Source organism: Salvelinus fontinalis, chromosome 10, assembly GCF_029448725.1.
Source record: "Salvelinus fontinalis isolate EN_2023a chromosome 10, ASM2944872v1, whole genome shotgun sequence".
In the NCBI taxonomy this organism is placed as follows: domain Eukaryota; kingdom Metazoa; phylum Chordata; class Actinopteri; order Salmoniformes; family Salmonidae; genus Salvelinus; species Salvelinus fontinalis.
Genome location: NC_074674.1, coordinates 5,923,652 through 5,951,046, shown reverse-complemented (window position 1 = coordinate 5,951,046; position 27,395 = coordinate 5,923,652). Strand labels below are relative to the sequence as shown.

The 27,395-nt window shown below is 48.8% G+C and overlaps 1 pseudogene; it reads right to left on the bottom strand.

The window, feature by feature from the left end:
* Positions 1-27,395, bottom strand: part of LOC129863164 (rab proteins geranylgeranyltransferase component A 2-like) — a 58,572-nt pseudogene that overhangs the window by 14,525 nt on the left and 16,652 nt on the right.

The following is a 27,395-nucleotide window of genomic DNA, read 5'->3' as shown; positions in this document are numbered from 1 at the left end:
GTAATGGGAATCAATGGGACAACAGCCTGATGCCAGTCTGGCATGCAGCCATCAATATCAATCATCTGTATTACTAATAATGTCTCCATGCAACCCCGATAAATGTCAGTGCAGCCTCAGCCAACTACAAACCAGCCAGATCTCTCTTCTTTAAGAAAGGATATTACGAGGTACTTAAAAAAACACATTATTTTATATCAAGTATTGACAGTGAAGGTGATGATATGGAAATCAATCAAGAGAGAGGTAAGGTTAGATATTTGACGGTGAAACGGGGGGTCAGATGAGAGTTTACTAGTGTACCTTCCGTAGGTTCCTCTCCAGGACTAGCTGGTGTGTAGAACAGCCTGGACACCACAGGAGCCAAGTCTTCTTGGGCAGAGGCAGAGCAGGAGGAACACGTCAGGTGCATGTACACACACATACAACCCTGTGTTATTAGCCAAGCAGAATATCATCTTCTCCTCATTAGCAAATGTTCTCCATGACTACATCAGCCCATTTTCCATCTGTCCTGTAGAGAGTGAGACGAACCTTCCCTAAAGAGATGGAACATTGTCTAATTACCCTCCACAGTCAGTTTCCTAACAACCTGTTCCTTAACACACTGCCGATGAGGGTTTCTCCTCCGCAGCATGGCAGGGACTTTTCCATGAGAAGTGGCCAGAGAGGGTGGGTTGGAGGGAGCTGGGCTCTGGATGCATGATGTTGGACCTCAGAGGGGGTTCAGCTCCCCTCCTGGAGGGCAGTACTCTGAACACCATGTTAATGGTGGCAGGTGTGAGGATTCCAAGGGAAGCCGATAGCTCCTAACTGTCCCGTGCTGGCCTGGGAGGGAGGGGGCAGATACAGGTCCTCCCCAGTGGGATACGCGCTGTGTCATTGGGTCCATGGACATAGGGAACATCAGTGCTCCAAGATGCAGCTCAGAGGACGTGTCATACTCTCCTCACACTGGGACACTGTCGGGAGGACAGACACTACTCTGTCTAGAGGACAGACACTACTCTGTCTAGAGGACAGACACTACTCTATCGGGAGGACAGATTCTGCTCTGTCGGGAGGACAGACACAACTCTGTCTAGAGGACAGACACTACTCTGTCGGGAGGACAGACACTACTCTGTCTAGAGGACAGACACTACTCTGTCTAGAGGACAGACACTACTCTGTCTAGAGGACAGACACTACTCTATCGGGAGGACAGACACTACTCTATCGGGAGGACAGACACTACTCTGTCTAGAGGACAGACACTACTCTGTCTAGAGGACAGACACTACTCTATAGGGAGGATAGACACTACTCTGTCGGGAGGACAGACACTACTCTGTCTAGAGGACAGACACTACTCTGTCAGGAGGACAGACACTACTCTGTCTAGAGGACAGACACTACTCTGTCTAGAGGACAGACACTACTCTATAGGGAGGATAGACACTACTCTGTCGGGAGGACAGACACTACTCTATCGGGAGGACAGATTCTGCTCTGTCTAGAGGACAGACACTACTCTGTTGGGAGGACAGACACTACTCTGTCTAGAGGACAGACACTACTCTGTCTAGAGGACAGACACTACTCTATCGGGAGGACAGACACTACTCTATCGGGAGGACAGACACTACTCTATCGGGAGGACAGACACTATTCTATCGGGAGGACAGACACTATTCTATCGGGAGGACAGACACTACTCTGTCGTGAGGACAGACACTATTCTATTGGGAGGACAGACACTACTCTGTCGTGAGGACGGACACTATTCAATCGGGAAGACAGACACTACTCTGTCGAGAGGACAGACACTATATCGGGAAGACAGACACTACTCTGTTGGGAGGACAGACACTATTCTATTGGGAGGACAGACACTATTCTATCGGGAGGACAGACACTATTCTATCGGGAGGACAGACACTATTCTATCGGGAGGACAGACACTATTCTATCTGGAGGACAGACACTACTCTGTCTAGAGGACAGACACTACTCTATCTGGAGGACAGACACTATTCTATCGGGAGGACAGACACTACTCTATCGGGAGGACAGACACTATTCTATCGGGAGGACAGACACTACTCTATCGGGAGGACAGACACTATTCTATCGGGAGGACAGACTCTACTCTATCTGGAGGACAGACACTACTCTATCGGGAGGACAGACTCTACTCTATCTGGAGGACAGACACTACTCTGTCTAGAGGACAGACACTATTCTATCGGGAGGACAGACACTATTCTATCGGGAGGACAGACACTATTCTATCGGGAGGACAGACACTATTCTATCGGGAGGACAGACACTACTCTGTCGTGAGGACAGACACTATTCTATTGGGAGGACAGACACTACTCTGTCGTGAGGACGGACACTATTCAATCGGGAAGACAGACACTACTCTGTCGAGAGAACAGACACTATATCGGGAAGACAGACACTACTCTGTTGGGAGGACAGACACTATTCTATCGGGAGGACAGACACTACTCTGTTGGGAGGACAGACACTACTCTGTCGTGAGGACAGACACTATTCTATTGGGAGGACAGACACTATTCTATTGGGAGGACAGACACTACGCTGTCGTGAGGACAGACACTATTCTATTGGGAGGACAGACACTACTCTGTTGGGAGGACAGACACTACTCTGTTGGGAGGACAGACACTACTCTGTCGTGAGGACAGACACTATTCTATTGGGAGGACAGACACTATTCTATTGGGAGGACAGACACTATTCTATTGGGAGGACAGACACTACTCTGTTGGGAGGACAGACACTACTCTGTTGGGAGGACAGACACTGCTCTGTCGAGATGACAGACACTATATCGGGAAGACAGACACTACTCTGTTTGGAGGACAGACACTATTCTATCGGGAGGACAGACTCTACTCTATCGGGAGAACAGACACTACTCTGTCTAGAGGACAGACACTACTCTATCGGGAGGACAGGCACTATTCTGTCTGGAGGACAGACACTACTCTTCTGGGAGGACAGACACTACTCTTCTGGGAGGACAGACTCTACTCTGTTGGGAGGACAGACACTACTCTGTTTGGAGGACAGACACTATCGGGAGGACAGACACTACTCTGTTTGGAGGACAGACACTACTCTGTCGGGAGGACAGGCACTACTCTACCGGGATGACAGACACTACTCTATCGGGAGGACAGACTCTACTCTATCAGGAGGACAGACACTACTCTCTCTGGAAGACATACACTACTCTACCGGGAGGACAGACACTACTCTCTCTGGAGGACAGACACTACTCTCTCTGGAGGACAGACACTACTCTACCGGGAGGACAGACACTACTCTCTCTGGAGGACAGACACTACTCTGTCTGGAGGACAGACACTACTCTGTCTGGAGGACAGACACTACTCTATCGGGAGGACAGACACTACTCTGTCTTGAGAACAGACACTACTCTATCGGGAGGACAGACACTACTCTATCGGGAGGACAGACACTACTCTATCGGGAGGACAGACACTACTCTATCGGGAGGACAGACACTACTCTGTCTGGAGGACAGACACTACTCTATCGGGAGGACAGACACTACTCTATCGGGAGGACAGACACTACTCTGTCTGGAGGACAGACACTACTCTGTTGGGAAGACAGACACTACTCTGTCTGGAGGACAGACACTACTCTATCGGGAGGACAGACACTACTCTATCGGGAGGACAGACACTATTCTATCGGGAGGACAGACTCTACTCTATCTGGAGGACAGACACTACTCTATCGGGAGGACAGACTCTACTCTATCTGGAGGACAGACACTACTCTGTCTAGAGGACAGACACTATTCTATCGGGAGGACAGACACTATTCTATCGGGAGGACAGACACTATTCTATCGGGAGGACAGACACTATTCTATCGGGAGGACAGACACTACTCTGTCGTGAGGACAGACACTATTCTATTGGGAGGACAGACACTACTCTGTCGTGAGGACGGACACTATTCAATCGGGAAGACAGACACTACTCTGTCGAGAGAACAGACACTATATCGGGAAGACAGACACTACTCTGTTGGGAGGACAGACACTATTCTATCGGGAGGACAGACACTACTCTGTTGGGAGGACAGACACTACTCTGTCGTGAGGACAGACACTATTCTATTGGGAGGACAGACACTATTCTATTGGGAGGACAGACACTACGCTGTCGTGAGGACAGACACTATTCTATTGGGAGGACAGACACTACTCTGTTGGGAGGACAGACACTACTCTGTTGGGAGGACAGACACTACTCTGTCGTGAGGACAGACACTATTCTATTGGGAGGACAGACACTATTCTATTGGGAGGACAGACACTATTCTATTGGGAGGACAGACACTACTCTGTTGGGAGGACAGACACTACTCTGTTGGGAGGACAGACACTGCTCTGTCGAGATGACAGACACTATATCGGGAAGACAGACACTACTCTGTTTGGAGGACAGACACTATTCTATCGGGAGGACAGACTCTACTCTATCGGGAGAACAGACACTACTCTGTCTAGAGGACAGACACTACTCTATCGGGAGGACAGGCACTATTCTGTCTGGAGGACAGACACTACTCTTCTGGGAGGACAGACACTACTCTTCTGGGAGGACAGACTCTACTCTGTTGGGAGGACAGACACTACTCTGTTTGGAGGACAGACACTATCGGGAGGACAGACACTACTCTGTTTGGAGGACAGACACTACTCTGTCGGGAGGACAGGCACTACTCTACCGGGATGACAGACACTACTCTATCGGGAGGACAGACTCTACTCTATCAGGAGGACAGACACTACTCTCTCTGGAAGACATACACTACTCTACCGGGAGGACAGACACTACTCTCTCTGGAGGACAGACACTACTCTCTCTGGAGGACAGACACTACTCTACCGGGAGGACAGACACTACTCTCTCTGGAGGACAGACACTACTCTGTCTGGAGGACAGACACTACTCTGTCTGGAGGACAGACACTACTCTATCGGGAGGACAGACACTACTCTGTCTTGAGAACAGACACTACTCTATCGGGAGGACAGACACTACTCTATCGGGAGGACAGACACTACTCTATCGGGAGGACAGACACTACTCTATCGGGAGGACAGACACTACTCTGTCTGGAGGACAGACACTACTCTATCGGGAGGACAGACACTACTCTATCGGGAGGACAGACACTACTCTGTCTGGAGGACAGACACTACTCTGTTGGGAAGACAGACACTACTCTGTCTGGAGGACAGACACTACTCTATCGGGAGGACAGACACTACTCTGTCTGGAGGACAGACACTACTCTGTCTGGAGGACAGACACTACTCTGTCTGGAGGACAGACACTACTCTGTTGGGAAGACAGACACTACTCTGTCTGGAGGACAGACACTACTCTATCGGGAGGACAGACACTACTCTGTCTGGAGGACAGACACTACTCTGTCTAGAGGACAGACACTATTCTATTGGGAGGACAGACACTACTCTGTCTGGAGGACAGACAACACTCTGTTGTACAGCAGGGCTGTCGACTGAGACACTTGATGCTTATTCTGTGGAAAATGACTGAAGGAGTTGGAGTATCTGGTGCATATGTGCTGTCTACAGGCTTTTCAGTTTTAAAGTACCCAGGGAGAGAACTCTTTACTGTTAAGACAGCTCATTTCGTGGCCAATGTTCTATTTGAAATTGCACAACCCCATTGTTCCCATAGGGTTGCTAGTTCAAATCCTAGGAAGCCAAGGTGCCATTAAGAAAGACACTCAGATTTAAAAAAATATATATATTATTTCACCTTCATTTAACCAGGTAATCAAGTTGAGAACAAGTTCTCATTTACAACTGCGACCTGGCCAAGACAAAGCAAAGCAGTGTGACACAAACAACAACACAGAGTTACACATGGAATAAACAAGCGTACATTCAATAACACAAGAAAGTCTATATACAGTGTGTGCAAATGGCATTAGGAGGTAGGCAATAAATAGTCCTTGGTAGCGAAGTAATGACATTTTAGCAGATGAACACTGGAGTGAATAATGAGCAGATGATGATGTGCAAGTAGAGATACTGGTGTGCAAAAGAGCAGAAAGTAAATAAAACAGTATGGGGATGAGGTAGGTAGATTGGGTGGGTTATTTACAGATGGACTATGTACAGCTGCAGCGATCGGTTAGCTGCTCAGATAGCTGATGTTTAAAGTTAGTGAGGGAAATATAAGTCTTCAGCTTCAGCAATTTTTGCAATTCGTTCCAGTCACTGGCAGCAGAGAACTGGAAGGAAATTCGGCCAAAGGAGGTGTTGGATTTGGGGATAACCCGTGAGATATACCTGCTGGAGCGTGTGCTGTGGGTGGGTGCTGCTATGGTGACCAGTAAGCTGAGATAAGGGGGAGCTTTACCTAGCATAGACTTATAGATGACCTGGAGCCAGTGGGTCTGGCGACGAATTTGTAGCGAGGGCCAGCCGGCTAGAGCTTACAGGTCGCAGTGGTGGGTGGTATAAGGGGCTTTGGTAACAAAACAGATTGCACTGGGATAGACTGCATCCAGTTTGTTGAGTAGAGTATTGGAAGCTATTTTGTAGATGACATCGCCGAAGTCGTGGATCGGTAGGATAGTCAGTTTTACTAGGGTAAGTTTGGAGGCGTGAGTGAAGGGGGCATTGTTGCGAAATAGAAAGCCGATTCTAAATTTGATTTTGGATTGGAGATGTTTAATATGAGTCTGGAAGGAGAGTTTACAGTCTAGCCAGACACCTATGTATTTGTAGTTGTCCACATATTCTAGCTCAGAACCGTCCAGGGTAGTGACGCTAGTCCGGCGGGTGCAGGCAGTGAACGGTTGAAAAGCATGCATTTGGTTTTAGTAGCGTTTAAGAGCAGTTGGAGGCCACGGAAGGAGTGTTGTATGGCATTGAAGCTCGTTTGGAGGTTAGATAACACAGTGTCCAAAGAAGGGCCAGATGTATACAGAATGGTGTCGTCTGCGTAGAGGTGGATCAGGGAATCACCCGCAGCAAGAGCGACATCATTGATATATACAGAGAAAAGAGTCGGTCCGAGAATTGAACTCTGTGGTACCCTCATAGAGACTGCCAGTGTCCGGACAACAGGCCCTACAATTTAACACACTGAACTCTGTCTGCAAAGTAGTTGGTGAACCAGGCGAGGCAGTCATTTGAGAAACCAAGGCTATTGAGTCTGCCGATAAGAATACGGTGATTGACGTAGTCGAAAGCCTTGGCCAGGTCGATGAAGACAGCGGCACAGTACTGTCTTTTATCGATGGCGGTTATGATATCGTTTAGTACCTTGAGCGTAGCTGAGGTGCACCAGTGACCAGCTCGGAAACCGGATTGCACAGCGGAGAAGGTACGGTGGGATTCAAAATGGTCAGTGATCTGTTTATTAACTAGGCTTCGAAGACTTTAGAGAGGTAGGGCAGGATGGATATAGGTCTATAGCAATTTGGGTCTAGTGTCACCCCCTTTGAAGAGGAGGATGACCGCGGCAGCTTTACAATCTTTAGGGATCTCGGACGACACGAAAGATAGGTTGAGCAGACTGGTAATAGGGGTTGCAACAATGGCGGCGGATAGTTTTAGAAAGAGAGGGTCCAAATTGTCTAGCCCAGCTGATTTGTACGGGTCCAGGTTTTGCAGCTCTTTCAGAACATCAGCTATCTGGATTTGGGGGAAGGAGAAGCTGGGGAGGTTCGGGCAAGTAGCTGCGGGGAGGGCGGAGCTATTGGCCGGGGTTGGGGTAGCCAGGAGGAAAGCATGGCCAGCCGTAGAGAAATGCTTTTTGAAATTTTCGATTATCATGGATTTTTCGGTGGTGACTGTGTTACCTAGCCTCAGTGCAGTGGGCAGCTTTGTGTCCCAAAACTTTTTGGAGTTAGAGCTACAGGATGCAAATTTTTGTTTGAAAAAGCTGGCCTTTGCTTTCCTGACTGACTGCGTGTATTGGTTCCTGACTTCCCTGAACAGTTGCATATCACAGGGACTATTTGATGCTATTGCAGTCCGCCACAGGATGTTTTTGTGCTGGTCAAAGGCAGTCAGGTCTGGAGTGAACCAAGGGCTATATCTGTTCTTAGTTCTACATTTTTTGAAAGGGGCATGCTTATTTAAGATGGTGAGGAAGTTTCTTTTAAAGAACGACCAGGCATCCTCGACTGACGGGATGAGGTCAATATCCTTCAGGGATACCCGGGCCAGGTCGATTAGAAATGCCTGCTCACAAAATTGTTTTAGGGAGCGTTTGGGGTGGGCGTTTGACCGCGGACCCATAGCGGATTCAGGCAATAAGGCAATAAGGCAGTGATCAAAAACAGCAGAGGTGTATTTGGAGGGCAAGTTGGTCAGGATAATATCTATGAGGGTGCCCATATTTTCAGATTTAGGGTTGTACCTGGTGGGTTCCTTGATGATTTGTGTGAGATTGAGGGCATCTAGCTTAGATTGTAGGACTGCCAGGGTGTTAAGCACATCCCAGTTTAGGTCACCTAACAGAACGAACTCTGAAGATAGATGGGGGACAATCAATTCACATATGGTGTCCAGGGCACAGCTGGGAACTGAGGGGGGTCTATAACAGGCGGCAATAGTGAGAGACTTATTTCTGGAGAGATTCATTTTTTAAATTAGAAATTCAAACTGTTTGGGCATAGACCTGGAAAGTATGACAGAACTTTGCAGGCTATCTCTGCAGTAGATTCCAACTCCTCCCCCTTTGGCAGTTCTATCTTGGCGGAAAATGTTGTAGTTTGGTATGGAAATCTCAACAAAACAATGATAACTATCCTAAACAACAGTAAACAGGGCATATTGACATTTGAGAGAGACATAAAGCGAGGCGTAAAGCAGCCACGTGTTGATTGGGAGAGCTAGCTAAGACAACAACGGGTAAGACAACAACAGCTAATCAGTTAAGACAACAACAACAACTGGTAAAATGGCGATGAATGGGCAAAGAGGGTTGGTTAGCTACACACAGGGCCTGAGTTCACGGCTGGGGCTGACAGATAAACAAAAATAAACAGAATGGAGTACCGTGATTAATGAACAGCCCAGCAGGCATCAGCTATGTAGCCAAGTGATCATAGGGTCCAGTGAACAGCAATAGATGGAGCAGGGAAGCCGCGGGGTGTTCGTTACTACGCTGGCACGCAGGAGACACAGCGTTTAAAGTTAGCAGGCCGGGGCTAGTAGAAGCGTCTGCTCCGACGTCCGACAGAGGCCGGTTGCAGGCACAGCTGATGGAGTATTCGTCTGCAGACCAGTTGAGGCGGTACGACGGGGCGCTGTGTCGACAAGGGGTCCAAGCCAGATGGCGAGAGGTATTGTTGTTGTAGTAATTTCTTTTGCTAGCCGGGAGATGCGCCTGGCTCGCGGCTAACTGGTGCTAGCTTCGGGGCAGGGGCATTATCCACTATAGCCACTCAGTAGCAGCGGCAAGGAACCGGTGGAGTAGTGGATTCTAGCCATGTTTGGGTGGAGTCCGGGTGAACACTGAGTAGGCCGGGAGGTGGGCCTGGCTCAAGGCTAGCTGCAGCGCTGGGTCACTCAGTGGCAGCTAGCTAGCTGTGAAGATCAGGTGTAATGGTCCAGGGGTTACGGCAGGAATCCGGCGTTGTAGTGGAAAAACAGTCCGATATTGGTAGGCCGGCAAGTATTATCCAGGCTAAAAAAAGGGTTTGTGTCTGTGCAGAAGGTAAAGGCCGCTAGCAGTGGCTAACAATGACTAAATAGCTAATTAGCTGGTTAGCTCCTGATGGCTAGCTTCCGATGTAGTTCTGGCTATAAGGTCTAAAAAATATAGCGGTTCCGTAACACATTGGGTGAGGCAAGTTAAAGGAAGGTATGTTTAATTTAAAATGGAAAAGAGATTGAAAATAAACTTGAAATATATACAAAAAAATACAAAAGATACAAAAGTACACGAGAGGACGAACAAAAACACGTCTGCACTGCTACGCCATCTTGGAGATGAAATTGGTCTGGTATATATTCATCAGTATAAATGGATAATCTGTAAACTGTAAACTCTGCAAGCATTGTTCAATGCAGATTAATTAAATATGTCCCTCTCCTTTTGTGTGTGTGTGTGTGTGTGTGTGTGTGTGTGTGTGTGTGTGTGTGTGTGTGTGTGTGTGTGTGTGTGTGTGTGTGTGTGTGTGTGTATCGCACGCCTGTCAAGCTCATCATCATCTCATGATTGCAACTGATCCACTCAGGTAGAACTACATTACTTAAGGGACGCTCCAGCTATCCATCACACACACACACACCACACACACAAATTCCCCAGAGTGAGGGAGTGGAGGAGTTCTGAGGAGTCCCCCCCCAGCCCCATGGAGATGGCCACTGGACAGACGTCACCATAGCTCATCTATCTAAGTATGATGACTGACTGGGAAATAATACCAGGATTTAAAAACAATAACACTCATAAATAACTATACGGTTAGCGATATAATCATCATCATCACTGTCGCCACTGTTGCCACAATTCAAATGGAAAATGGGGATATATTGTTTGACCCAAAACCCTACACACTCACAGGAGATGGAAGGTTCAGGAACACTATCATTCACTCACCCGACCTACTTCCCTCAATCTTGGTTTTCTGTCTTATTTTTTCCATTAATTCTAGTCTGCCTTACAACCCTGATGTCACCTGGCCAGAAACACTGCCTCGTCTAAGCATCATGGAATTACATTTCTAAAACAACGGCCCTCTATGTAAATGGCTCTGTCTAATACCACTTCCACCCCCTCACCCCCGCTCTCCTTCCGTCTTATCCCCTGTCCTGGGCGGTGGGTGGCGAGGTGCAGCTGGACTCACAGGTGCCTGGCATGCAGGTCATGGTAGAAGAGCAGAGCTCTGAGGCGCACCACTGGACCGCCAGGCTCCACGGGAGGCACAGTGACCAGGGAGATCTATAGTACACAGACAGACAGACAAGACAAGAAGTTCTGCAGACAGACAGCTAGTTAGACAGACCGACAGACAGGTATTTAGACAGACAGACAGACAGTCAGGCAGGCAGGCAGTTAGACAGACAGACAGGCAGTTAGACAGACAGACAGACAGACAGACAGGTAGTTAGACAGACAGACAGACAGACAGCCAGACAGACAGACAGACAGGCAGGCAGGCAGGCAGGCATGCATGCAGACAGGTAGTTTGACAGACAGTCAGACAGACAGACAGACAGATCGTTTGACAGACAGGCAGGAAGTCAGACAGAACGGTAGTTAGTCAGACAGACCGGTAGTTAGACAGACAGTCAGACAGACAGGTAGTTTGACAGACAGGTAATTAGACAAACAGTCAGACAATTTGTTAGACAAACACTCAGAGAGACAGGGGGTTTGACAGACAGTCAGACAGCCATGTAGTTTGACAGACAGACAGGTAGTTAGAAAGACTGACAGATAGACAGGTAATTTGACAGACAGGTAGTTAGACAGACATACCGGTAGGTAGACAGAGAGTCAGACAGACAGGTATTTAGACAGACAGACAGACAGGCATGCAGGCAGACAGACATACAGACAGATAGGCAGTTAGACAGACAGATTGACAGGTAGTTAGTGAGATAGTCAGACAGACAGGTAGTCAGACAGACAGACAGACAGACAGACAGTTATACAGACAGACAGGTAGTTAGACAGACAGACAGTCAGGCAGGGATACAGGTAGTTTGACAGACAGGCAGTCAGACAGACCGGTAGTTAGACAGACAGTCAGACAGGTAGTTTGACAGACAGTCAGACAGACAGATAGTTTGACAGACAGGTAGTTAGACAAACAGTCAGACAACTAGTTAGACAGACACTCAGACAGACAGGTAGTTTGACAGACAGACAGGTAGTTAGAAAGACTGACAGATAGACAGGTAGTTCAACAGACAGGTAGTTAGACAGACATGTAGTTAGACAGGTAGCTTGACAGACAGGGAGTTAGACAGACAGTCAGACAGACAGGTAGTTAGACAGACAGACAGACAGGTAGTTAGACAGTCCATCAGACAGCCATGTAGTAAGACAGTCAGACAGGCAGTTAGACAGTCAGACAGGCAGTAAGACAGTCAGACAGGCAGTTAGACAGTCAGACAGTCAGACAGGCAGTTAGACAGACAGACATACAGACAGATAGGCAGTTAGACAGACAGATTGACAGGTAGTTAGTGAGATAGTCAGACAGACAGGTAGTCAGACAGACAGACAGACAGACAGTTATACAGACAGACAGGTAGTTAGACAGACAGACAGTCAGTCAGGCATACAGGTAGTTTGACAGACAGGCAGTCAGACAGACCGGTAGTTAGACAGACAGTCAGACAGGTAGTTTGACAGACAGTCAGACAGACAGGTAGTTTGACAGACAGTCAGACAGACAGATAGTTTGACAGACAGGTAGTTAGACAAACAGTCAGACAACTAGTTAGACAGACAGGTAGTTTGACAGACAGACAGGTAGTTAGAAAGACTGACAGATAGACAGGTAGTTCAACAGACAGGTAGTTAGACAGGTAGCTTGACAGACAGGGAGTTAGACAGACAGTCAGACAGACAGGTAGTTAGACAGACAGACAGGTAGTTAGACAGATAGTCAGACAGACAGGTAGTTAGACAGTCCATCAGACAGCCATGTAGTAAGACAGTCAGACAGGCAGTTAGACAGTCAGACAGGCAGTTAGACAGTCAGACAGACAGACAGACAGGTAGTTAGACAGACAGACAGGCAGGCAGACAGGTAGTTTGACAGACAGACAGACAGGTAGTTTGACAGATAGTCAGACAGACAGGTAGTTTGACAGACAGACAGACAGACAGACAGGTAGTTTGATAGACAGGTAGTTCGTCACAGTCAGACAGGCGGACAGAGAGAAGTACAGCACCTACACACGTAGACCTGATGAAGTCTGCCAGACTATCCTAAATCCTATTACCAAACTTCAGATCTAAGTAATGGATCCCTGTAATCCTTTTATATGAATCCCCTGAATGTTATTATAATGTCCTTCTGGCTGAGGCCGAAGTGAGATCACTCCTTTTTAATCAAGTGGACAAATTTAAGGAAGCAAAGTCAGTGTATCCCATGTTGGGAGAGAGCAGGGGACACAAGGAGAGCAGGGCCAATCTCCCTTTGTATCTGCCTGGGTCCACACTGTCATTCCACAGGACCATCCAACAGCTAATTAAAAAGAGAGTGAATATTTAATTCCGTTTTGTCACACAGTCATGTAATATTCCATTTCCACACTGTGTCAAGACATAGAAATTAATTTAATCTTCTCCCTCCTACCTAATGAGCAGAAATTACACACGGTTTCCCTGTCTTCTTTCTGAGTGATATTCAAAGACGGATTTCAGCCGGGAAACCAAACTTGTGTCACGAAGAGGGATGAAAATTCTATGGATAAATGTTCTTTATGCAGACACTTTAGGGAATTGGATTGATCCGAGTTCTTTCAGCGTGTTCTAAACCATTATTCCATGTTTTTCATATTCATATTGAAGACTGGCACTCAAATTAGCGTACCTAATGCTAGCATGTCAATTCCCATTCTCCAGCCGGTAAGATGATTTCATCAAATTCCAAACCAGTCACAACAAACAGCATTAGGGAGCTTTCATTGAACTGGTTAGTTTTTTCACAATGGATTTGAAATCTTCATGGTAGACAGCTGCATGTCAGGACTACTGTAATGATCTCTCAAATCAGCTCGGATGTTTTGTTGTTCTTGGACGCGGACCAAGAATCTATACAAATGTGATAGAGCATAGAATAGAATGTAATGCAAAACAACACGAGTAGCTAAAGTGCAGACCTGGCAGGAATACTGCTAAGCCACACTGGATATCTGAATTTAAATGTGTGCCCTTTGAATATGTCGTAAAGTCTCACTGTATGGAGAGGAACAGGGGATGAGCCGTATGGAGAGGAACAGGGGATGAGCCGTATGGAGAGGAACAGGGGATGAGCCTTATGGAGAGGAACAGGGGATGAGCCTTATGGAGAGGACCAGGGGATGAGCCGTATGGAGAGGAACAGGGGATGAGCCTTATGGAGAGGAACAGGGGATGAGCCTTATGGAGAGGACCAGGGGATGAGCCGTATGGAGAGGAACAGGGGATGAGCCTTATGGAGAGGAACAGGGGATGAGCCTTATGGGACAGAATAGGGGATGAGCCTTATGGAGAGGAACAGGGGATGAGCCGTATGGAGAGGAACAGGGGATGAGCCGTATGGAGAGGAACAGGGGATGAGCCTTATGGAGAGGAACAGGGGATGAGCCTTATGGAGAGGACCAGGGGATGAGCCGTATGGAGAGGAACAGGGGATGAGCCTTATGGAGAGGAACAGGGGATGAGCCTTATGGAGAGGACCAGGGGATGAGCCGTATGGAGAGGAACAGGGGATGAGCCTTATGGAGAGGAACAGGGGATGAGCCTTATGGGACAGAATAGGGGATGAGCCTTATGGAGAGGAACAGGGGATGAGCCGTATGGAGAGGAACAGGGGATGAGACGTATGGAGAGGAACAGGGGATGAGCCTTATGGAGAGGAACAGGGGATGAGCCTTATGGAGAGGAACAGGGGATGAGCCGTATGGAGAGGAACAGGGGATGAGCCTTATGGAGAGGAACAGGGGATGAGCCTTATGGAGAGGACCAGGGGATGAGCCGTATGGAGAGGAACAGGGGATGAGCCTTATGGAGAGGAACAGGGGATGAGCCTTATGGGACAGAATAGGGGATGAGCCTTATGGAGAGGAACAGGGGATGAGCCGTATGGAGAGGAACAGGGGATGAGCCGTATGGAGAGGAACAGGGGATGAGCCTTATGGAGAGGAACAGGGGATGAGCCTTATGGAGAGGAACAGGGGATGAGCCTTATGGAGAGGAACAGGGGATGAGCCTTATGGGACAGAATAGGGGATGAGCCTTATGGAGAGGAACAGGGGATGAGCCGTATGGAGAGGAACAGGGGATGAGCCGTATGGAGAGGTACAGGGGATGAGCCGTATGGAGAGGAACAGGGGATGAGCCTTATGGAGAGGAACAGGGGATGAGCCGTATGGAGAGGAACAGGGGATGAGCCGTATGGAGAGGAACAGGGGATGAGCCGTATGGAGAGGAACAGGGGATGAGCCGTATGGAGAGGAACAGGGGATGAGCCTTATGGAGAGGAACAGGGGATGAGCCTTATGGAGAGGAACAGGGGATGAGTCGTATGGGACAGAACAGGGGATGAGCCGTATGGAGAGGAACAGGGGATGAGCCTTATGGGACAGAATAGGGGATGAGCCTTATGGAGAGGAACAGGGGATGAGCCTTATGGAGAGGAACAGGGGATGAGCCTTATGGAGAGGAACAGGGGATGAGCCTTATGGAGAGGACCAGGGGATGAGCCGTATGGAGAGGAACAGGGGATGAGCCTTATGGAGAGGAACAGGGGATGAGCCTTATGGGACAGAATAGGGGATGAGCCTTATGGAGAGGAACAGGGGATGAGCCGTATGGAGAGGAACAGGGGATGAGCCTTATGGAGAGGAACAGGGGATGAGCCTTATGGAGAGGAACAGGGGATGAGTCGTATGGGACAGAACAGGGGATGAGCCGTATGGAGAGGAACAGGGGATGAGCCTTATGGGACAGAATAGGGGATGAGCCTTATGGAGAGGAACAGGGGATGAGCCTTATGGAGAGGAACAGGGGATGAGCCTTATGGAGAGGAACAGGGGATGAGCCTTATGGAGAGGACCAGGGGATGAGCCGTATGGAGAGGAACAGGGGATGAGCCTTATGGAGAGGAACAGGGGATGAGCCTTATGGGACAGAATAGGGGATGAGCCTTATGGAGAGGAACAGGGGATGAGCCGTATGGAGAGGAACAGGGGATGAGCCGTATGGAGAGGAACAGGGGATGAGCCTTATGGAGAGGAACAGGGGATGAGCCTTATGGAGAGGAACAGGGGATGAGCCTTATGGAGAGGAACAGGGGATGAGCCTTATGGGACAGAATAGGGGATGAGCCTTATGGAGAGGAACAGGGGATGAGCCGTATGGAGAGGAACAGGGGATGAGCCGTATGGAGAGGTACAGGGGATGAGCCGTATGGAGAGGAACAGGGGATGAGCCTTATGGAGAGGAACAGGGGATGAGCCGTATGGAGAGGAACAGGGGATGAGCCGTATGGAGAGGAACAGGGGATGAGCCTTATGGAGAGGAACAGGGGATGAGCCTTATGGGACAGAATAGGGGATGAGCCTTATGGAGAGGAACAGGGGATGAGCCGTATGGAGAGGAACAGGGGATGAGCCGTATGGAGAGGAACAGGGGATGAGCCGTATGGAGAGGAACAGGGGATGAGCCTTATGGAGAGGAACAGGGGATGAGCCTTATGGAGAGGACCAGGGGATGAGCCGTATGGAGAGGAACAGGGGATGAGCCTTATGGAGAGGAACAGGGGATGAGCCTTATGGGACAGAATAGGGGATGAGCCTTATGGAGAGGAACAGGGGATGAGCCGTATGGAGAGGAACAGGGGATGAGCCGTATGGAGAGGAACAGGGGATGAGCCTTATGGAGAGGAACAGGGGATGAGCCTTATGGAGAGGACCAGGGGATGAGCCGTATGGAGAGGAACAGGGGATGAGCCTTATGGAGAGGAACAGGGGATGAGCCTTATGGAGAGGACCAGGGGATGAGCCGTATGGAGAGGAACAGGGGATGAGCCTTATGGAGAGGAACAGGGGATGAGCCTTATGGGACAGAATAGGGGATGAGCCTTATGGAGAGGAACAGGGGATGAGCCGTATGGAGAGGAACAGGGGATGAGACGTATGGAGAGGAACAGGGGATGAGCCTTATGGAGAGGAACAGGGGATGAGCCTTATGGAGAGGAACAGGGGATGAGCCGTATGGAGAGGAACAGGGGATGAGCCTTATGGAGAGGAACAGGGGATGAGCCTTATGGAGAGGACCAGGGGATGAGCCGTATGGAGAGGAACAGGGGATGAGCCTTATGGAGAGGAACAGGGGATGAGCCTTATGGGACAGAATAGGGGATGAGCCTTATGGAGAGGAACAGGGGATGAGCCGTATGGAGAGGAACAGGGGATGAGCCGTATGGAGAGGAACAGGGGATGAGCCTTATGGAGAGGAACAGGGGATGAGCCTTATGGAGAGGAACAGGGGATGAGCCTTATGGAGAGGTACAGGGGATGAGCCTTATGGGACAGAATAGGGGATGAGCCTTATGGAGAGGAACAGGGGATGAGCCGTATGGAGAGGAACAGGGGATGAGCCGTATGGAGAGGAACAGGGGATGAGCCGTATGGAGAGGAACAGGGGATGAGCCTTATGGAGAGGAACAGGGGATGAGCCGTATGGAGAGGAACAGGGGATGAGCCGTATGGAGAGGAACAGGGGATGAGCCGTATGGAGAGGAACAGGGGATGAGCCGTATGGAGAGGAACAGGGGATGAGCCTTATGGAGAGGAACAGGGGATGAGCCTTATGGAGAGGAACAGGGGATGAGTCGTATGGGACAGAACAGGGGATGAGCCGTATGGAGAGGAACAGGGGATGAGCCTTATGGGACAGAATAGGGGATGAGCCTTATGGAGAGGAACAGGGGATGAGCCTTATGGAGAGGAACAGGGGATGAGCCTTATGGAGAGGAACAGGGGATGAGCCTTATGGAGAGGACCAGGGGATGAGCCGTATGGAGAGGAACAGGGGATGAGCCTTATGGAGAGGAACAGGGGATGAGCCTTATGGGACAGAATAGGGGATGAGCCTTATGGAGAGGAACAGGGGATGAGCCGTATGGAGAGGAACAGGGGATGAGCCTTATGGAGAGGAACAGGGGATGAGCCTTATGGAGAGGAACAGGGGATGAGTCGTATGGGACAGAACAGGGGATGAGCCGTATGGAGAGGAACAGGGGATGAGCCTTATGGGACAGAATAGGGGATGAGCCTTATGGAGAGGAACAGGGGATGAGCCTTATGGAGAGGAACAGGGGATGAGCCTTATGGAGAGGAACAGGGGATGAGCCTTATGGAGAGGACCAGGGGATGAGCCGTATGGAGAGGAACAGGGGATGAGCCTTATGGAGAGGAACAGGGGATGAGCCTTATGGGACAGAATAGGGGATGAGCCTTATGGAGAGGAACAGGGGATGAGCCGTATGGAGAGGAACAGGGGATGAGCCGTATGGAGAGGAACAGGGGATGAGCCTTATGGAGAGGAACAGGGGATGAGCCTTATGGAGAGGAACAGGGGATGAGCCTTATGGAGAGGAACAGGGGATGAGCCTTATGGGACAGAATAGGGGATGAGCCTTATGGAGAGGAACAGGGGATGAGCCGTATGGAGAGGAACAGGGGATGAGCCGTATGGAGAGGTACAGGGGATGAGCCGTATGGAGAGGAACAGGGGATGAGCCTTATGGAGAGGAACAGGGGATGAGCCGTATGGAGAGGAACAGGGGATGAGCCGTATGGAGAGGAACAGGGGATGAGACGTATGGAGAGGAACAGGGGATGAGACGTATGGAGAGGAACAGGGGATGAGCCTTATGGAGAGGAACAGGGGATGAGACGTATGGAGAGGAACAGGGGATGAGCCGTATGGAGAGGAACAGGGGATGAGACGTATGGAGAGGAACAGGGGATGAGCCTTATGGAGAGGAACAGGGGATGAGCCTTATGGAGAGGAACAGGGGATGAGCCTTATGGAGAGGAACAGGGGATGAGCCGTATGGAGAGGAACAGGAGATGAGCCGTATGGAGAGGAACAGGGGATGAGACGTATGGAGAGGAACAGGGGATGAGACGTATGGAGAGGAACAGGGGATGAGCCGTATGGAGAGGAACAGGGGATGAGCCGTATGGAGAGGAACAGGGGATGAGCCTTATGGAGAGGAACAGGGGATGAGCCTTATGGAGAGGAACAGGGGATGAGCCTTATGGAGAGGAACAGGGGATGAGCCTTATGGAGAGGAACAGGGGATGAGCCTTATGGAGAGGAACAGGGGATGAGCCTTATGGAGAGGAACAGGGGATGAGCCTTATGGAGAGGAACAGGGGATGAGCCATATGGAGAGGAACAGGGGATGAGCCGTATGGAGAGGAACAGGGGATGAGCCGTATGGAGAGGAACAGGGGATGAGCCTTATGGAGAGGAACAGGGGATGAGCCGTATGGAGAGGAACAGGGGATGAGCCTTATGGAGAGGAACAGGGGATGAGCCGTATGGAGAGGAACAGGGGATGAGCCTTATGGAGAGGAACAGTACACTCACTACCTGCTTGTCAGAATTCAACGGCAGAACTGACGAGAACCGCTCTGGATATCTGCCTGTGAAATGAGAAGATGGATGAAAGAGAGGAAAGGGGAGGGAGGACATAAGAAAAACAGCAGCACCAATATTAGATTATTACTGCACTGTTTTCCTTTCTTCTCTGTTCTCTGTTCTTTGTTGTGGTAGATTTTGGCTGTGAGACAGTTCAGTCTGGGCCATGCTACAACAGAACAGTGGCTGGGTTGGTTCTGGCCAGCCGGGCCTGTCATTCTGCGCTGCTGTCTTTAAGAGCATTAGTCATGCTCTAATTGGGGTCAGTGGTGTAAATGTCAAGGGCACCATTGACGGAGGCAGGCAGGCAGACAGGCAGGAGCGGTGTGGTGGGCAGAGCAGAGCAGAGTCCAGTCACCTGCAGCCGGGTCTGTGGAGTGTGTCTGGGATAATCAGCCCTTTCACCATGACGCCACTGAAACTGTCCCACAACATAAAGACCTGAGAAAAGATCCCTCTTATCGGCACTGAGACCCTCCTCTCAAGTTGACTCCAAGGAGAAATGTCACCTCTATGTAGGCTATGCACTGTTCTCACTAAATGAAGCCTGAAACAGTGAGTGAGAGCAGTATCAATGACTATGAAGGGAAGGTGATGAGGAGGAGTACTGGAAGCCAATCTCACCTGGAATAGGTGTTCTTCCTCTGGTCTGCCCCGATGTCGTCATCCTCCACCACAAAGTGACTGCAACTGATTCTCTGGCCATGAGTGTCAATCACAGTTTTGCACCTGGAACAAGGAAAAAGTGAATGAAATAGGCCTAGTGAAAATATGTTGCTGCTGTTTTCATTTACATCCATTGAAAAACACATCAAATTAAAAAGTGGTACTGCTTAATAAAAACATCATTGTTATAACAAACACCTACGAAACTTAGCTGTATGTATGATTCATGACACAGGCTTAAATAACGACCTCCGACAGGAAAGGGAGTTGACATCTATGTCTAAGGTCATTACAGTCTATAGTCCAGCACAAAAGAGAAGTATTGTTTTGGCAGCTTCTCAATGCACCAATGTCAAAACACAAATCCAAATGGCCTGGGCCGATTCATTCATCTTCATAAGAAAATCCAGAGCTGGATGCCTTCTCTTTTATTACCAAAACAATGCCAGCACTAAACAGAACCCACACAATTAGCTAGATTGGTGCCATCTGAGTTAACTGGGGGGGGGTAGAGGCTCCCTGAGCCCCCAGTCCTCTCTGAGCCACCCTCCTCTCTGCACCCCCAGTCCTCTCTGCACCCCCAGTCCTCTCTGCACCCCAGTCCTCTCTGTGCCCCAGTCCTCTCTGCACCCCCAGTCCTCTCTGCGCCCCTAGTCCTCTCTGCACCCCCAGTCCTCTTTGTGCCCCCAGTCTTCCTGAGCCCCCAGTCCTCTCTCTGCACCCCTAGTCCTCTCTGTGACCCCAGTCCTTCTTGAGCCCCCAGTCCTCCCTGAGCCCCCAGTCCTCTCTGAGCCACCGTCCTCTCTGCACCCCCAGTCCTCTCTGAGCCATCGTCTTCTCTGTGCCCCAGTCCACTCTGTGCCCCAGTCCTCTCTGAGCCATCGTCTTCTCTGTGCCCCAGTCCACTCTGTGCCCCAGTCCTCTCTGAGCCATCGTCTTCTCTGTGCCCCAGTCCTCTCTGCACCCCCAGTCCTCTCTGCACCCCCAGTCCTCTCTGAGCCATCGTCTTCTCTGTGCCCCAGTCCACTCTGAGCACCCAGTCCTCTCTGTGCCACCAGTCTTCCCTGAGCCCCCAGTGCTTTCAGAGCCTCTAGTCCTCTCTGTGCCACCAGTCCTCTCTGAGCCCCAAGTCCTCTCTGCACCCCCAGACCTCTCTGAGCAGCAGCAGCAGTGTGCCCTTCCTGCCTTGTTCGCCTCAGACAGAGGGGAAACGGTGGGGAATCTCTCTGCTTGTTATGTCAAGAGTTATAAATGTGCTTTATAGGGCTCATTATCCAAACGAATGGGCTTGGGGTGACATCCTTGAAATGGACTTTCACAATAAAGGAGAGGGCAAGCTGCACTCCAAAACGCCCTCTCCCACCCCACTCCAAACCACACCCCTCCGAATAGTCCACGCCTCGGGGAGATTGACTGCAGGATGGACTGTTTATGTAATTGAAGATGTATTTACTAGGAGAGGGCTTGGCAGTGGGGGCTGGCAGTTCAAATCAATCCTAAACCAATGGAGTGAGATATGGGATATAGGAGACGGGATCACTGGTTTTTAAACAGAAATACTGCACACTCTGGAAAGTACCTTCACAAGCGTTATATAATAGCAATAAGGCCTGAGGGGGTGTGGTATATGGCCAACATACCACGGCTTTCAGCCAATCAGCATTCAGGGCTCGAACCACCCAGTTTATATAGAAGAAGTAGAAATGTTGGGTCGATAATATGAATGGATGTGCTTCAACACTAATCTATATCCTCTGTCATCTACACACCTGTAGACATAACCTGGGAATAAACCTCAAACTAACACTAATGGTAGCTCTAATGATTACTGTCCCCCTACCCAGAAGGCCACAGCCGGGCAGGCTTTATTTATCATAACTATAAAGTGTTCATAAACATGCAGATCCTATCCATAGCAATCAGGGTCACAGCCTTGTACACAGCCTTGTACACAGCCTTGTACACAGCCTTGTACACAGCCTTGTACACAGCCTTGTACACAGCCTCGTACACAGCCTCGTACACAGCCTCGTACACAGCCTCGTACACAGCCTCGTACACAGCCTCGTACACCGCCTCGTACACCGCCTCGTACACCGCCTCGTACACAGCCTCGTACACAGCCTTGTACACAGCCTTGTACACAGCCATGCATAGTTCTGACTTTGATCAACATCTCAACCGGAAGGAACTCTTTACTGTGGCAGAGTAGTGAACCAAACTAACTCCAGCCATGACCTACATTACAGTCACAAGTAGTCAAGTTCTCCCTCTGTTGTTTATTTACTACATCTACCCAGTTCCAGTTGAGATGGCTGTGATAAGTACCATCCCACTGGGCACACCATGTCATTTCAATGTGGAGAATTGGGTCATATTTGGTAGATTTGTTGATCAATGAGATTCCAACCTATTTTCACCCACTCAAAAAAACAGACAATAGTTTGTTGAATTCCCAATGTGTTATTACTATGCTTTCAACCATCTAAAAGCACAACAAAATTCCAATGGGATACAATGTCAGGTATTTTGTTTATTTATTTAACAACTTAATGTGTTATCACTGTGCTTCATCTAATAGCACAACCAAATGTCCTGGATTGTAGTTGAGATGACATTAAAGTACATGGTGCAAGTGATCAATGCTGGTGCATTACATGGTGCAAGTGATCAATTTTCCGTATTGCAAAAGTGATATTGAATTGTGTTTGGTTGTTAACGCAGCCAAATATCAACATTTGAAGGAGATGTTTCTTCTGCTTGTAGAGCTCCATCTGTACCACTGACGCTGGCTTTATCTCCAGTTTGTCTACAAATGAATTATTTATATGTTGGATTCACGTCTCCATTTCAACCAAAATTCTAACTTAAAGAATAGGACTAAATAATATCAAACCTTAAATGCACTTTAAATAGTTTGATAGATTTTAGATTTTTGGTCGAGTTGGAAACGTGAATCCAACATATTTATTATTGACTTGTAGATGCCATTTAGAAATCAACTGAAGCTTGAAACCGCAGGCCTACAGCATATGTACTGTCTATTTGTAGTTGAATCCTGGGCTGAATTTAAACAATAGCTGTTGATGACTTCCAAATGCTATTGTATATAGGCCTAAATACCATAATTGATTATATACTGTGTGATTGATAACATATGGTAACATTTAATTTGCTCTGTTTAACCTACCCTTTGGAATGACTTCTTTAGCAACAGTGATTCTATATTGTGAAGATTTCTCAACAATCATTCTCACGATAGCACATTGGTTATATATTCAGTGTGTACCGGCAACCTTCCTCCTCTTCGTCTGAAGAGGAGGTGTAGCAGGGATCGGACCAAGACGCAGCGGAGTTTGTGCTCAACATGATTTAATTAAAACGAATAAACGTGAACACTTACAAATACAAAATAACAAATGTGGCAAACCGAAACAGTCCTCTCTGGTGAAATGAACACAAAGACAGGAAACAACCACCCACAAACCCCAACACAAAACAAGCCACCTAAATATGGTTCCCAATCAGAGACAATGACAAACACCTGCCACTGATTGAGAAGCATATCAGGCATACATAGAAATGGACAAACTAGACACACAACGTAGAATGCCCACCCAGCTCACGTCCTGACCAACACTAAAACAAGTAAAACACACAAGAACTATGGTCAGAACGTGACACAGTGACAGATATTAAAGCTAGGCTTGGATAAAACCCTGGACAGGACAGCTGTAGATAGATCAACTCTCCAGTAGGAGGTGCTGCCCAGCCTATAGTTTTTTCTTATAGTGGATATTACGTTGAAGATCTGACGTTGATTATACAAGGTTTGTCTGTTGAAAATTGGTTACCATGATGACATAATCCTATGGTTAAAAATGTACCCTCAAAACAACAGATTGTGTTGGTTACTTTTCAAATCCAATGCATTTTCCACATCATCAAACCTTGATTTAACCCGTTTGTACCCAGTGGAATTAGACTATGATCAAAGTGCATTAACACCAAGGGATAGATAGTGACAGGAGAAGTCAGAGAGAGGAGGGACTGTCAGAGTGAAACGTCTGGACAGTTGAGTCAGGACAGACAGAGAGAGACAGACAGACAGACAGACAGACAGACAGACAGACAGACAGACAGACAGACAGACAGACAGAGAGTGGAGGGACAGTCAGAGTGAAACGTCTGGACAGTTGAGTCAGGACAGACAGAGAGAGACAGACAGAGACAGACACAGACAGACACAGACAGACAGACAGACAGACAGACAGACAGACAGACAGGCAGGCAGGCAGGCAGGCAGACAGACAGACAGACAGACAGACAGACAGACAGACAGACAGACAGACAGACAGACAGACAGACAGACAGAGAGAGAGAGGAGGGACTGTCAGAGTGAAATGTCTGGACAGTTGAGTCAGGACAGACAGAGAGAGACAGACAGACAGACAGACAGACAGACAGACAGACAGACAGGCAGACAGACAGGCAGACAGACAGACAGAGAGTGGAGGGACAGTCAGAGTGAAACGTCTGGACAGTTGAGTCAGGACAGACAGAGAGAGACAGACAGAGGCAGACAGACAGACAGACAGACAGACAGACAGACAGACAGACAGACAGACAGACAGACAGACTGAGAGAGAGAGAGAGACTGAGAGATACAGACAGAGAGAGACAAAGAGACACAGAGACACAGAGACACAGAGACACAGAGAGACACAGGCAGAGACACTGGCAGAGACAGAGAGAGACAGAGAGAGACAGGCAGAGACAGAGAGAGACAGAGAGAGACAGGCAGAGACAGAGAGAGACAGAGAGAGACAGGCAGAGACAGAGAGAGACAGAGAGAGACAGGCAGAGACAGGCAGAGACAGAGAGAGACAGGCAGAGACAGAGAGAGACAGGCAGAGACAGAGAGAGACAGAGAGAGACAGGCAGAGACAGAGAGAGACAGGCAGAGACAGGCAGAGACAGAGAGAGACAGGCAGAGACAGGCAGAGACAGAGAGAGACAGAGAGAGACAGGCAGAGACAGGCCGACCGACGTGGGGTGGAGGTGACTGCTGTAGTATTATGAAGGAGCAGGTCCAGGACAGAGGAGAGGCAGCTGGGATGTTAGGCCACATCATCTACTGCCTTATTCATCTCCCTCCACCTTTTCAGCTTTATGTATGTAATAGAAGGAGACATAAGGAGGTAATTTATGACGCCGGTGAAATTAAAATCATTGTTCAGCCTGGCAGACACCTTGCCTGTATTTTTACCTTCAAAAAACTGTTTTCCGATGGTGATGTATTATGCTTGCCTTGACCAAGGAGCAGAGTAGACACCTGTGTGGCGCGCGTGGAGAGCAGAGCGGCCCTCTCCGCCATGCGGCCCTCTCGGACATGCGGCCCTCTCCGCCATGCGGCCCTCTCGGACATGCGGCCCTCTCCGCCATGCGGCCCTCTCCGCCATGCGGCCCTCTCCGCCATGCGGCCCTCTCAGACATGCCTTACTGATGGCTTATGGACTGCTTTCCACTGCTGACTGACAGGGTCTCGGATCATCTTCAACCTCACTCTAATCCCTTTACACATGGAAAACTAGCAGAGACCACTGCTGCTTCTGATCCAGGTCTGTGCTTTAGCGCTTGCCACTGACGTTGCACATATCAATGTTTTAAATGGTGCTTCTAGTTAGAGATGATTGGTCAGTGGGTGGCTTCGCAGAGCGTTGGGTAGTAAGTAGATATAATAGATATACATAAACCATGGCCACTCTAGGAAATCCCAGTCTCTGGGCCGTGTTTTAGCGTGGGTGTGTTAGAGAGAGAGTAGAGAGGAAGAGAATAGAGAGGAGAGAGAGAGTAGAGAGAGAGAGAGAGTAGAGAGAGAGAGAGAGTAGAGAGAGAGAGTAGAGAGAGAGAGAGAGAGTAGAGAGAATAGAGTAGAGAGAGAGAGTAGATAGAGAGAGTAGAGAGAGTAGAGTAGAGAGAATAGAGAGAGAGAGTAGAAAGGCTAGAGTAGAGAGAGTAGAGTAGATAGAGTAGAGAGAGAGTAGAGTAGATAGAGAGAGTAGAGAGAGTAGATAGAGAGAGAGAGAGAGAGAGAGAGAGAGTAGAGTAGATAGAGAGAGTAGAGAGAGAGTAGAGAGAGAGTAGAGAGAGAGAGAGAGAGAGAGAGAGAGAGAGAGAGAGAGTGCATACAGTACTACTCATCAGTACACTGCTGTTCCACCACAAGACTTCTGGCCCCTAGGGTCACCCACCACCAAGATGAAAGAATCTCAATATCGAGCCCTCCCAAAAAACTAATCTAACCTAGTTTATGACAACAATCTACCTTTGAAACTCATTAAAGGGCTTTCTAGTAGGGCCTGACTCACATTATCAGCGCAGATTAATCAAGGGAAACTGGAGATGAACTCTCATTTTTTAAGAGGCAGTAACAGAGGGCTTTTTTGTCTTCAGATGAAAATCAATTAGTGAAGGTAAGGCCAGGAGGAAAAAGCAGCATCACTCAGCGCCAGCCCAAGTGGCAGACCCCGTGATTTGTCTTCCGAGCTTGGCTGCTTCAGGGGGGTTGGAGCTCCCTTCTCCCAGAAAATTAATTTTCGTATCTATATTCTGGACCCCCTCTTCTTTCCTTGTTTTGGAAGACCACGTACACAAATGACTTGTAATTGAGGTTGATTCCTGATTAAAGGGCAGGAAGAGAACAGGGCAGCTTTTTGTTATCTCAGTCCTGAACACAAACCATATCTTCTACTGCTTCATTATCTCACTTCTTTATTGTGGAGGAGGAGAAAGTGTGTCTGTGTGTGTGTCTGTGTGTGTATGTGTGTGTCTGTGTGTGTATGTGTGTGTCTGTGTGTGTGTGTGTGTGTGTGTGTATGTGTGTGTGTGTGTGTGTGTGTGTGTGTGTGTGTGTGTGTGTGTGTGTGTGTGTGTGTGTGTGTGTGTGTGTGTGTGTGTGTGTGTGTGTCTGTGTGTCTGTGTGTCTGTGTGTGTATGTGTGTGTCTGTGTGTGTGTGTCTGTCTGTGTATGTGTGTGTCTGTGCGTGTGTCTGTGTGTCTGTGTGTGTGTCTGTGTGTCTGTGTGTGTGTTTGTGTGTGTGTGTCTGTGTCTGTGTGTGTGTGTGTGTGTGTGTGTGTGTGTGTGTGTGTGTGTGTGTGTGTGTGTGTGTGTGTGTGTGTGTGTGTGTGTGTGTGTGTGTGTGTATGTGTGTGTCTGTGTGTGTGTGTGTGTGTGTGTGTGTCTGTCTGTGTATGTGTGTGTCTGTGTGTGTGTCTGTGTGTCTGTGTGTGTGT